Source organism: Jaculus jaculus, chromosome 7, assembly GCF_020740685.1.
Source record: "Jaculus jaculus isolate mJacJac1 chromosome 7, mJacJac1.mat.Y.cur, whole genome shotgun sequence".
NCBI lineage: Eukaryota > Metazoa > Chordata > Mammalia > Rodentia > Dipodidae > Jaculus > Jaculus jaculus.
This window is the reverse complement of record NC_059108.1, coordinates 136,442,382-136,451,414: the sequence shown is the minus strand read 5'-3', so window position 1 is coordinate 136,451,414 and position 9,033 is coordinate 136,442,382. Positions and strand designations below refer to the sequence as shown.

The 9,033-nt window shown below is 41.0% G+C and overlaps 1 long non-coding RNA gene across 1 annotated transcript; it reads right to left on the bottom strand.

Moving 5' to 3' along the window:
• Nucleotides 1-3,551: 3,551 nt before the first annotated feature.
• On the bottom strand, nucleotides 3,552-6,628 carry LOC123462081. Its single transcript, XR_006638091.1, has 2 exons — nucleotides 6,498-6,628; nucleotides 3,552-4,072 (listed from the first exon to the last, which is right to left on the bottom strand). It is a non-coding gene; the product is annotated as an uncharacterized LOC123462081 (long non-coding RNA).
• Nucleotides 6,629-9,033: the final 2,405 nt, after the last annotated feature.

Here is a 9,033-nt window from a genome sequence, read left to right as displayed (position 1 = left end):
GCGCCCATTCTCTCTCTCTCCCTCTATCTCTCTTTCTCTTTGTGTCTGTCGCTCTCAAATAAATAAATAAATAATTTAAAAAAAAAATTACAACTTGATGGCTATAATGATGCAAAATGAGTGCAAAGTCATCTATGGTCTCAAGGACTTGACTTTTCAACAATGCTGTGTTCAGTATGTGACTGACTAAGTTCCTTTCTGCATTTTGTCTAGTTCCCTTTTTTTTTTTCTTGAGGTAGGGTCTCACTCTAGCTCAGGTTGACCTGGAATTCACTATTTAGTCTCAGTGTAGCCTTGAACTCATGGTGATCCACCTACTTCTGCCTCCCGAGTACTGGGATTAAAGGTGTGTGTCACCATCACCAGCTTTTGTCAAGATAATTTTTGTTTCCTCATTTTTTCTCCAACTCTTTAAAAATTCTTTATAATTTAATCCTATTTGCCAGGGAAATTTTTTCCTATTACAGTCAATAGATATGGCTTTTATTTATTAATTTAAGGACAGAACCGAGAGCTAGACTGTCAGGTCTTCCACGTCTGTCCTCTCTTCAGATGCACATGGATTTTAAGCGATTTCATTTAGTTTCTGGTGTGCCGCCCTTTGTGAAAACTTGCAGCAGTGCTGCTGGTCAGCATACACTTTCTCTCACAAGGGTGTCCTAAGGACTGTGTCACAGCGGTGATATGGAGAGACTACACCATGTCTTACCACAGTTCCTTCATGGAAAGAGAAGTGATCCTGTTACAATGAGCCCATGACTGTTCCTAAGATTTTCCCTCTTCTTTAACTGGCCCCATTTTATTCTATGGAGGTCCAAGGGAAATACATTCATTTTGCTAGTCTCTTTTAGAATATTTTTATTTTTACATTTTATTTTAATTTGATACTTTGTTGCTCCTTAGATGTCTCAAAGACAGTAACATGCTTGTACCATGACTTAACTTATCTTGGGATTGAAAGTCATTTATTCAGCTATCGATGGTGCATTAGGATTTCTAAGCAACACGAGGAAAATCCCTATGTGCTAAAATAGTATGGAGTAGAAATATATGTGACATGGGCAGTATTTCGTATCTATATTGTCCAACCTCTTGTAAGTCACATATGGCTACTAAATGAGCATCTGAAATGATGTTAGTTAAACCAAGGGACAGACTCTTAAATGTGATTAATTCCAATTCAACTTTGAATAGAAAAATAGAAATGTGTGGGTAAGGACTATCACTGCAGGCAGCACAATTCTAGGATTCGGAGTTTTGAAAAAGCAACACCTATTTATTCTGATGCTTCAAGCTTCGTTTCAGTATTGGATAATTTATGATTTAGAGTTAGACTTAAATTTCTTTGGCATCTCTTCCCCAACATGGACTCACTTTTATTCTTGGAGATGCTGAAAGTCTGCTTTTGGGGGTATTTATAGATCTTTATACTTCCTTCTACTCTTCATACTTCCTAGAATAAAAATTAAGGTTCAGCATGGTGCCCAGGAAAACAGCTATTCCAGCCACAGATGGTTGAAAGTTTTCTAAAAGCAGTAGAACATAGATTTTTCTCTCTCTTTACAGCCTATCTATTACTCATATCATAATCTTCCCACCCTATTCTTTACTATTTTAATTTTTCATGGCTGAATCTTTGAGATTTAAGGGGACTAGATACAATCTGGATAGGTAGAGAGACAGTTTCAGTTAAAAAAAGTACAAAATTTTAACAAGAAATTAATGCTTGCTAGAGGAACATATATTTATTAAATAAATTATGTAAATGATGTGGCACAGTGTTAGATAGAGAAATTGCTTTATCAAGGTCCTGATATCATTATAAATGGAAATATTTTCAGGTAAGAGTATGTTAGACATCAGGGCTGGAGAGATATCTTAGCAGCTAAGGGAATTTGCCTGAAAAGCCTAAGAACACATGTTCGAATCTCCAGGTCCCATGTAGCCAGATGTTCAGTGGAGTAAGCATGCAATGTCACACACACACTCACACGGGGAACACATATCTGGAGTTTGTTTGCAGTGGCTGAAGGCCCTGGCATATTCTCTCTCTCTGTCAAAAATGTAATAAAAAGTGTATATAAGATATGGGATACTAGTACCCACATCTTTGATTTCTAGCCTGGGTTACCAGATGGGCATGCCATGACTTCGAGGGTGGCACATGTGCACGTGTGTGTTCAAACATATTTAATATTTGGACAAGTCTGGTTCTATATGGCATGTGGTCATTTCTACATCTGATTTTATATTATATTCCATATTGCTTTATCAATACTTAATTTTTTCAACAAGAAAACCACAAGGAGCCCCAGAATTTTTTTTTTTAACTGTGATGCTGTTGTGAGAGCTGAATGTTTTATCTTCAACAATTCGTAGAGTGTACAAAAAAGACAATTACTACATCCTGATTTGCAGGACCAAGTGTGGGGGATGTCTTGCCACCCTCGGCTCCTCTGGAAGGGCTTCTCTGTAGCAATCGAGGTTAGGTTGGTCTGAGGGGCATCGCCCCCATTCACTGAGTCACAGTGACAAATCTGGGACGCCACATGCCTTTACTCTCTCTGTTTCACTTCGAACAGATTTGAAGAATTGGTTGGTAATGTGACCGGACCAATCTCATAAGGATATTTGGTTAGAATAATGCAGTAACAAATGGTCAAACACTTTAAGAAAACAACTCCTGAGCAAAGTGTTGTAATTTTATGCTTCCTGACACATGTGGCTCATTTACAGGCTCAATTCTCTTCTTGTTTTTTGACACAGTTGGATGACGGGAACAATTAAGTTGGGCCACTGTATTCCAAGTAATTACTGATTATCCCATGCCCTCTCAGAAACTATGCTGCGTGGCAAATAAAATCAAACTGTGACCCGTGGGTGGTTTCTGGTGTTTTCAGCTACAGATTGCTGCACCCCAGATCCCTTTCTGCCGGTGTTGCTTAGCCGGTGATGATGGAAGGTAATAGATGAGTTTAGAGGAGCCCCTGAGGCCCTTCTGCATCAGTGCACTAATGGACCCTGAACACCTCTAAGAGAGAGCAATTAATTCATATGCCAGCTTAGCAGCAGAAGCTTCTAGAGCCAACTTTTGCATCCTAGAACAAACCACGCCATATCTATCCTTGTCTTCTCTTTGAAAGGCAAATCTATTGTGAGCTGGAGAGTGAGAAGGTAGTAGGAAAAAGACTGAACTCCCCCACCTCTGAAGTCGTTATGTTTTACTCTTTGGTAGACTTTCAGCCCTCAGGGTAACTACCAAGAAGGCGGGTGAGTCTGCCTTCTTGGGAAGGAGTGACATGGCTGTCCTTCATCCCTGGCTCCCTTTTTACCTCCCTGCTTTCTTCCCTTCATCAATATTGATCATGTCTCTCTGAATGTTAATCACCATTGTCTTGGGTTTTGAGAGAGACAGAGCCTACCTCTCCTCTGGACAGGCTTGGGTTAGAGCTCCGGACACTGAATGATCACTGGAACTCCTCAAGTCACTAGCTCTTGAGTTCTTGTCTTGTAATTCTCAACAACTGATTACTACACACGCAGCAGAAGCATGAATTAAGCAAGATTTTATTTTTAAAAAGTAAAGCATAAAGTTCCCAAGCTGACTTGGAACAGAAACCCTTCTACCCATAGGGGTACAAATTAGACATTGTGGTAGTTTGAATGGATGTCGCCCAACACATTCAAGAGTTGACTAAAGCTTGTGACTTAGATCTCCAGCAACCTGGCTGGAGGAGGTGTCTGTCGCTGTAGGTGGATCCTAGGGTTCAGCCCTAAAGCGTGTTTGGGGAATTCCAGTCTATAGGCATGCAAAGTGCTTACGCTTTGCCTGGAGTTCCTGAAGTTTGTTTACTTGCTGGTGCTGATGGTGGCTTTTCTCTCTGCTTGGATCTGTGAAAGGGGGCCAACTTCTTCTGCCATGATGGAACGTCCCCCGCATCTGCAGGCTTCAATAAATCCCTTCCTTCATAGCCGTGCCTGGTTTGGACGTTCCTTCCAGAGGCTGGAAGCTGTGTGCTGCAGGCGTTGAGTCAGGGTGGACTGGGCTGGTTACTTCACATGTACATGGGACCTGGTGGTAAGTGGATGAATTAGGCAAAGGGACACGGGCTCTCACTAGAAACTTCAAAGGAGAAAGAAAGAACCAAGAAGTAAAACAAAGAACAGAAGCTGGTGGTCAGCCCACATCTTGGTGAGTCATCATGATTAGCTGTGTCAAAGCATACAGATATGTTTGTTCCTTTGGAGCCTGTGACCCTGACTAGCTATATACAAAATGGAGGCTATCTTACTCCTGACTCCCATCACCCTGCTCCATGGTGAGGATCACCGAGGAGATCCAGACTTTAAGAAGGCGTCCTGGAGCTCGTGTTCTTGGCACATGGCTGCTACTACCTCAGCTCTCTTCTATTGACACAAATTCACTGAAAAGAGAGACGCTGATTTTAATATAAGAAAGGAGGTTTATTGGAACCACTGGGGAATTGAGGGAAAGAGAGAAATAGAAGCCCAAGTGGAAGCAAAACATTAATAGTTTTAAGGGAACACATTTAGAGGTTGGCTGCTATTGTGTTAAAACCATTAGACATGATTAACACTCGTGGCAGTTCAGTAAATAAGAGCTTTAGCTGCACTGAAAGAATTCTGGGTGGTGGGTGGAAAGAGCAGAATAAGAAACATAATTAGAGGGTAGGTGGAGAGGCAGGAGGGCACTTCCAAAGTGTTTACTTGGGGGCCTGTTTTCTTCAAAAGCAACCCAGCCAGTTCACTCTTCCTTTGTTACACGTCCAATGATGCTTTATTCTTGTTCCATAATTGAAGGAGATTATAGTTTAGAAGTAATATTTAAGAATGGATTATCTAAATGTATACTGCTTATTATGTTGGCTCAGTACACTATGTGTATAGGTTGTAAAGTATTTTCAGGATTAAGTTGTAATTAATTTTTCATCACTTTAATTTCTTATGTTTTCTCCCTGTGCTCTGTTGCCCACAGTATTTTTCAAGTGGAAATTTTCTAAAGACACCTGAGTAATTTCACTGCATAACTAAGAATCTCTTGGAATCACTCATGTAGAAATAAGATCCACCTATGATGGGGAAAAGTGATAGTTTTCCTTGATACAATTCCTTCCTTATATGCATTATAAGGGTACTGTAAGAGTATAAGATTACATGAATAAATTTTTCTGATTTTTTTAAAAGAATATTTTTTATTGGTTTCTTCACAAAGGAAGAGCAAGAGACAGAATGACACACAGAGAGAATGGGAAATCTAGGACTTCTTGCCATGGCAAACACACTGCAGATGCGTGCACTACTTTGTGTATCTGGCTTGTATCTGGGGATTTGAACCTGGAATGAACCTGAGCTGGGAGGCTTGGCATAATAGTGGCTTTAACCCCCAAGCCATCTTTTCAGCTCTGATATTTTTCTTTTATGAGACAGGGTCCCATGTGGAGCATGCTGGTCTCCAACTTTCCACATAGCAGAGCTGGCTGGCCTTGAACTGCTGATCCTCCTACCTGTTCTTCCCGAGGGCTACAACTACAGAGGTGAGCCACCATGCCCAGGTTGAACTAGCTTTTTGTACTTGTCTTTTTAAAATTAAGACATTGGGGTTATGTGATGGTGGAATTTATCTTCATAAAAATCTAAATAGCAAGCAAGATACACATAGCAGATAATAATAGGTATTTAAATCAGTTGTGAGAGGTTTCTTCACCATGACCAAGACAATTTACACCACAACATATTAAAATGAATGCTTTGTGGGATTCATGTCACAGCCTAATGGCCGTGTGTGTGTGTGTGTGTGTGTGTGTGTGTGTGTGTGTGTGTGTTTGCTCATGGGTGGCTTGCATGTGGAGGCCAGAAGTTGATGTTTGGGTTTTCCTCAGTTGCATACCATCTTAATTTTATAATTTTTTTATTTTTGAGGCAGGATCTCAGAGAACCTTAGAGTTCACAGATTCAGCTAGACTAGCCAGCAAGCCCTGGAGATCCTCCTAGATCTGTCTCTCTAGTACCTGGATTAAAGGTGTGTGCCATAGTGCCCAGCTTTTAGGTGGGTGCTGGGTAGCTGAACTTAGGTCTTCATGCAAGCACTTCTCTTGGACCCATTTCTGTAACCCCTCCCATGGCGCTCTAGAAAGCTTCCATGAATGAAAAAGCAAACATCAGTAACTCAAGAGCCACAATATCATATCTGAACACTAGAAGAGATAGCATTTGAACCAAATTTTTCTGAGATGATATGATTTTAAGCAGAGCTCTATTACTGCTACAATTATTGTTAATATTGAACACTGCCTGAGTCATGAGCTTTCATGATCAAGTGAAGATTAAAAAAACAAATCCCTCCATGCTTTGCGCTTGCTTAAATGACATGGTTCAAAGAACCACCTGACTTTATATGACTTAGATAAGACTCACAGATGCCATCCTTGCTTATCTATGGAAAGGCTAGGCACAGTCTCCAAATTCCCTTTCTTTACCTCATCAGTGATTGCTGAACTCCCAAGTGGGACCAACTGCTTGTCAGCCAAACTTCAGTCATATTTTCTTCTTGTCCTCGGATTACTTTTATCTACCCTCAGCCGGAGCCTGTACTTCCCTCCTCTTTGGCATCCACCCTCCAGAGTGGGCTGGCTTCATAGTAAAACTAATATCCACTCATGCCCACCTTTTCATCCTACTTCCACATACCTGCTCATTTTGTCTAATCATTTACCTGACTCTTGATTCTCTTCCCCCTCCTCTTCCTACTTCTCTTTTCAGTTTTTAGAATAAATTAAGATGATTAGACTTACCAAAACTCTAGTTTCCCATTAATCGGTCTGCTTTCTGAAATTCCCAGTCCTCATGATAGCTGGCTCAGAGTTCTATATTCTATGCTGAAATTCTGTGTATTCATTTTATTCTTAAAAATAGGTTATAGAGGGGGCTGGAGAGATTGCTTAGTGGTTAAGCACTTGCCTTTGAAACCTAAGGATCCCGGTTTGAGGCTCAAGGCGGCACATATATCTGGAGTTTGTTTGCAGTGGCTGGAGGACCTGGTGTGCCCATTCTCTCTCTCTCACTTTCTGTCTGTTGCTCTCAAATAAATAAATAAATAAATAATGAACAAAAGAAAAAATTAAAAATAAGTTATTGAGTTGGGGAAATGCTTTAGTGGAGAGAGCCTTTGCTACCTAACTCTGAGTATCCAGGTTCAAATCCCCAGATCTCACACGAAAGCTGGAAGACATAGTGGGTTTCTGCAATCCCAGTGTACCTCGCGCAGAAAGGGAGGTGGAGATAGCAGTGAGCAGCAATGAGAGACCCTGCCTACATGAGGTAGAAGGCCAGGATCACCCAAAAATTTTCCTCTGACATCTTCATTTGTAGGGTGACATGTGTATACACTCACAGCACACTAAACAAATAAATAAATGATACTTTAAAATAGGTTATAGAATAGACCATATACATCAAGGTTTTATTTTTTCCCAACTTCTATTATTTGGGGTCAAATCCTATAGTTTTATGGAATGAAATGACATGTAATTATCTAAGTTATTTGAAGTTCCCCTTTTTTAAAAAAATATTTATTTCCTTATTTGAGAGAGAGAGAGAGAGAGAGAGAGAGAGGGAGATTACAAGAGTGAGCATGGGCACACCAGGGCATCCTGACATTGCAAACAAATTTCAGGTACATGCACCACTTTGTGAAACTGGTACATGGGTACTGGGGAATCACACCCAGCCATCAGGCTTTTAAAACAATCACCTTTAACCACTGAGCAATCTTTCCCTCTCCGAAGTTGTCTTTCTGAGTCTGGGATAGATAGAAGTGAGAAATTTAGCAATCTGAAATTCACTGCAGTTGCTATTTTCCAGTAACTAGGTAACATGGGAAGTAAAGTTTTCACTGTGCTCATGTGCTCCTTTGAAACGCTGGAGTTGTGCTGGGGTGGATGAGTGTCTATCCCATCTTCTTAGGTTCTGTTGATAGAGTCTGGAAGTTAAACTAAGAAAAGACAGACTCCCTGGGGAAAATGGCATTTTATCTTTAATGTTGTGTACACAGAGGTTACACAGAAAATGATTGAAAGCCAAGGAAGTGTTGAGACTTAGGAGCTTATATGCCAGTTTAACCAAGGGGAATAAATTTATGTAGGGACTAAACAAAAAGGAATTTAAGCTTTTACTGACAGTAAACTGTAGGAAGGTGATTAGAGAAAATGTGGAAGATAGTTGTTTCCTTAGCAGATGACAATCACTCTTTCCTTGGTATGGAAAAGGGATGTGTACAAAGGTTAGGACACATTCTGATGATAAGCAGAAAGAGGAAAGCAGAGATATCTTGCTATTTCAATTACAAGTGACTCTTGGGCTGGGGAGATGTCTCAGTGGTTAAAGAAGCTTGCTTGTAAAGCCTGATAGCCTGGGTTTTAGGACCCAAGTAAAGTCAGATGCACAAAGTGCTGCATGAATCTGGAGTTTGTTTGCAGTGGCTGGAGGTCTTGGAGCACCCATACACATGCACGCATGCACACACACTTGCTCTCTCTCTCTTTAAAATAAATCAATAATTTTTTATGCTTCTTATAAAATCTGGGGACATTTAAAAGTCCCATTTCTCATGCTGCAACATATGAACACAAACAATTACGCTGTGTAAGCAGAACAGCTTTGTGACTGCTCTCCAAGTCCATGGAGATGCAGATCGGGAAAATGAGGGACTTAACTCCGCACAGCCTCTTCTTCCTAACTTCCTTCCCAAGGTTAAAGCAGGGAGAGAGCACCTGTTCTTTGCAGAGCACGCACACAGCTGTCACCTATCCCCTGTCCCGTTGGGCTTAATTCTGTTTGGAATAAGCTTTGCACCTGTGTCCCTGGCTGGCTGCCCTCCACTCAGTGGAAGAGGCAAGGGAGGGTGAATTTCTGCCTCATGTGAGCCCTGGGGTTTTGGGTTGTGCCTGTCTGCACGTCATTCACATCCTGAGAGTTGATGGTCTCAACTGCTTCCCGTTATGCACAGCAACCAGC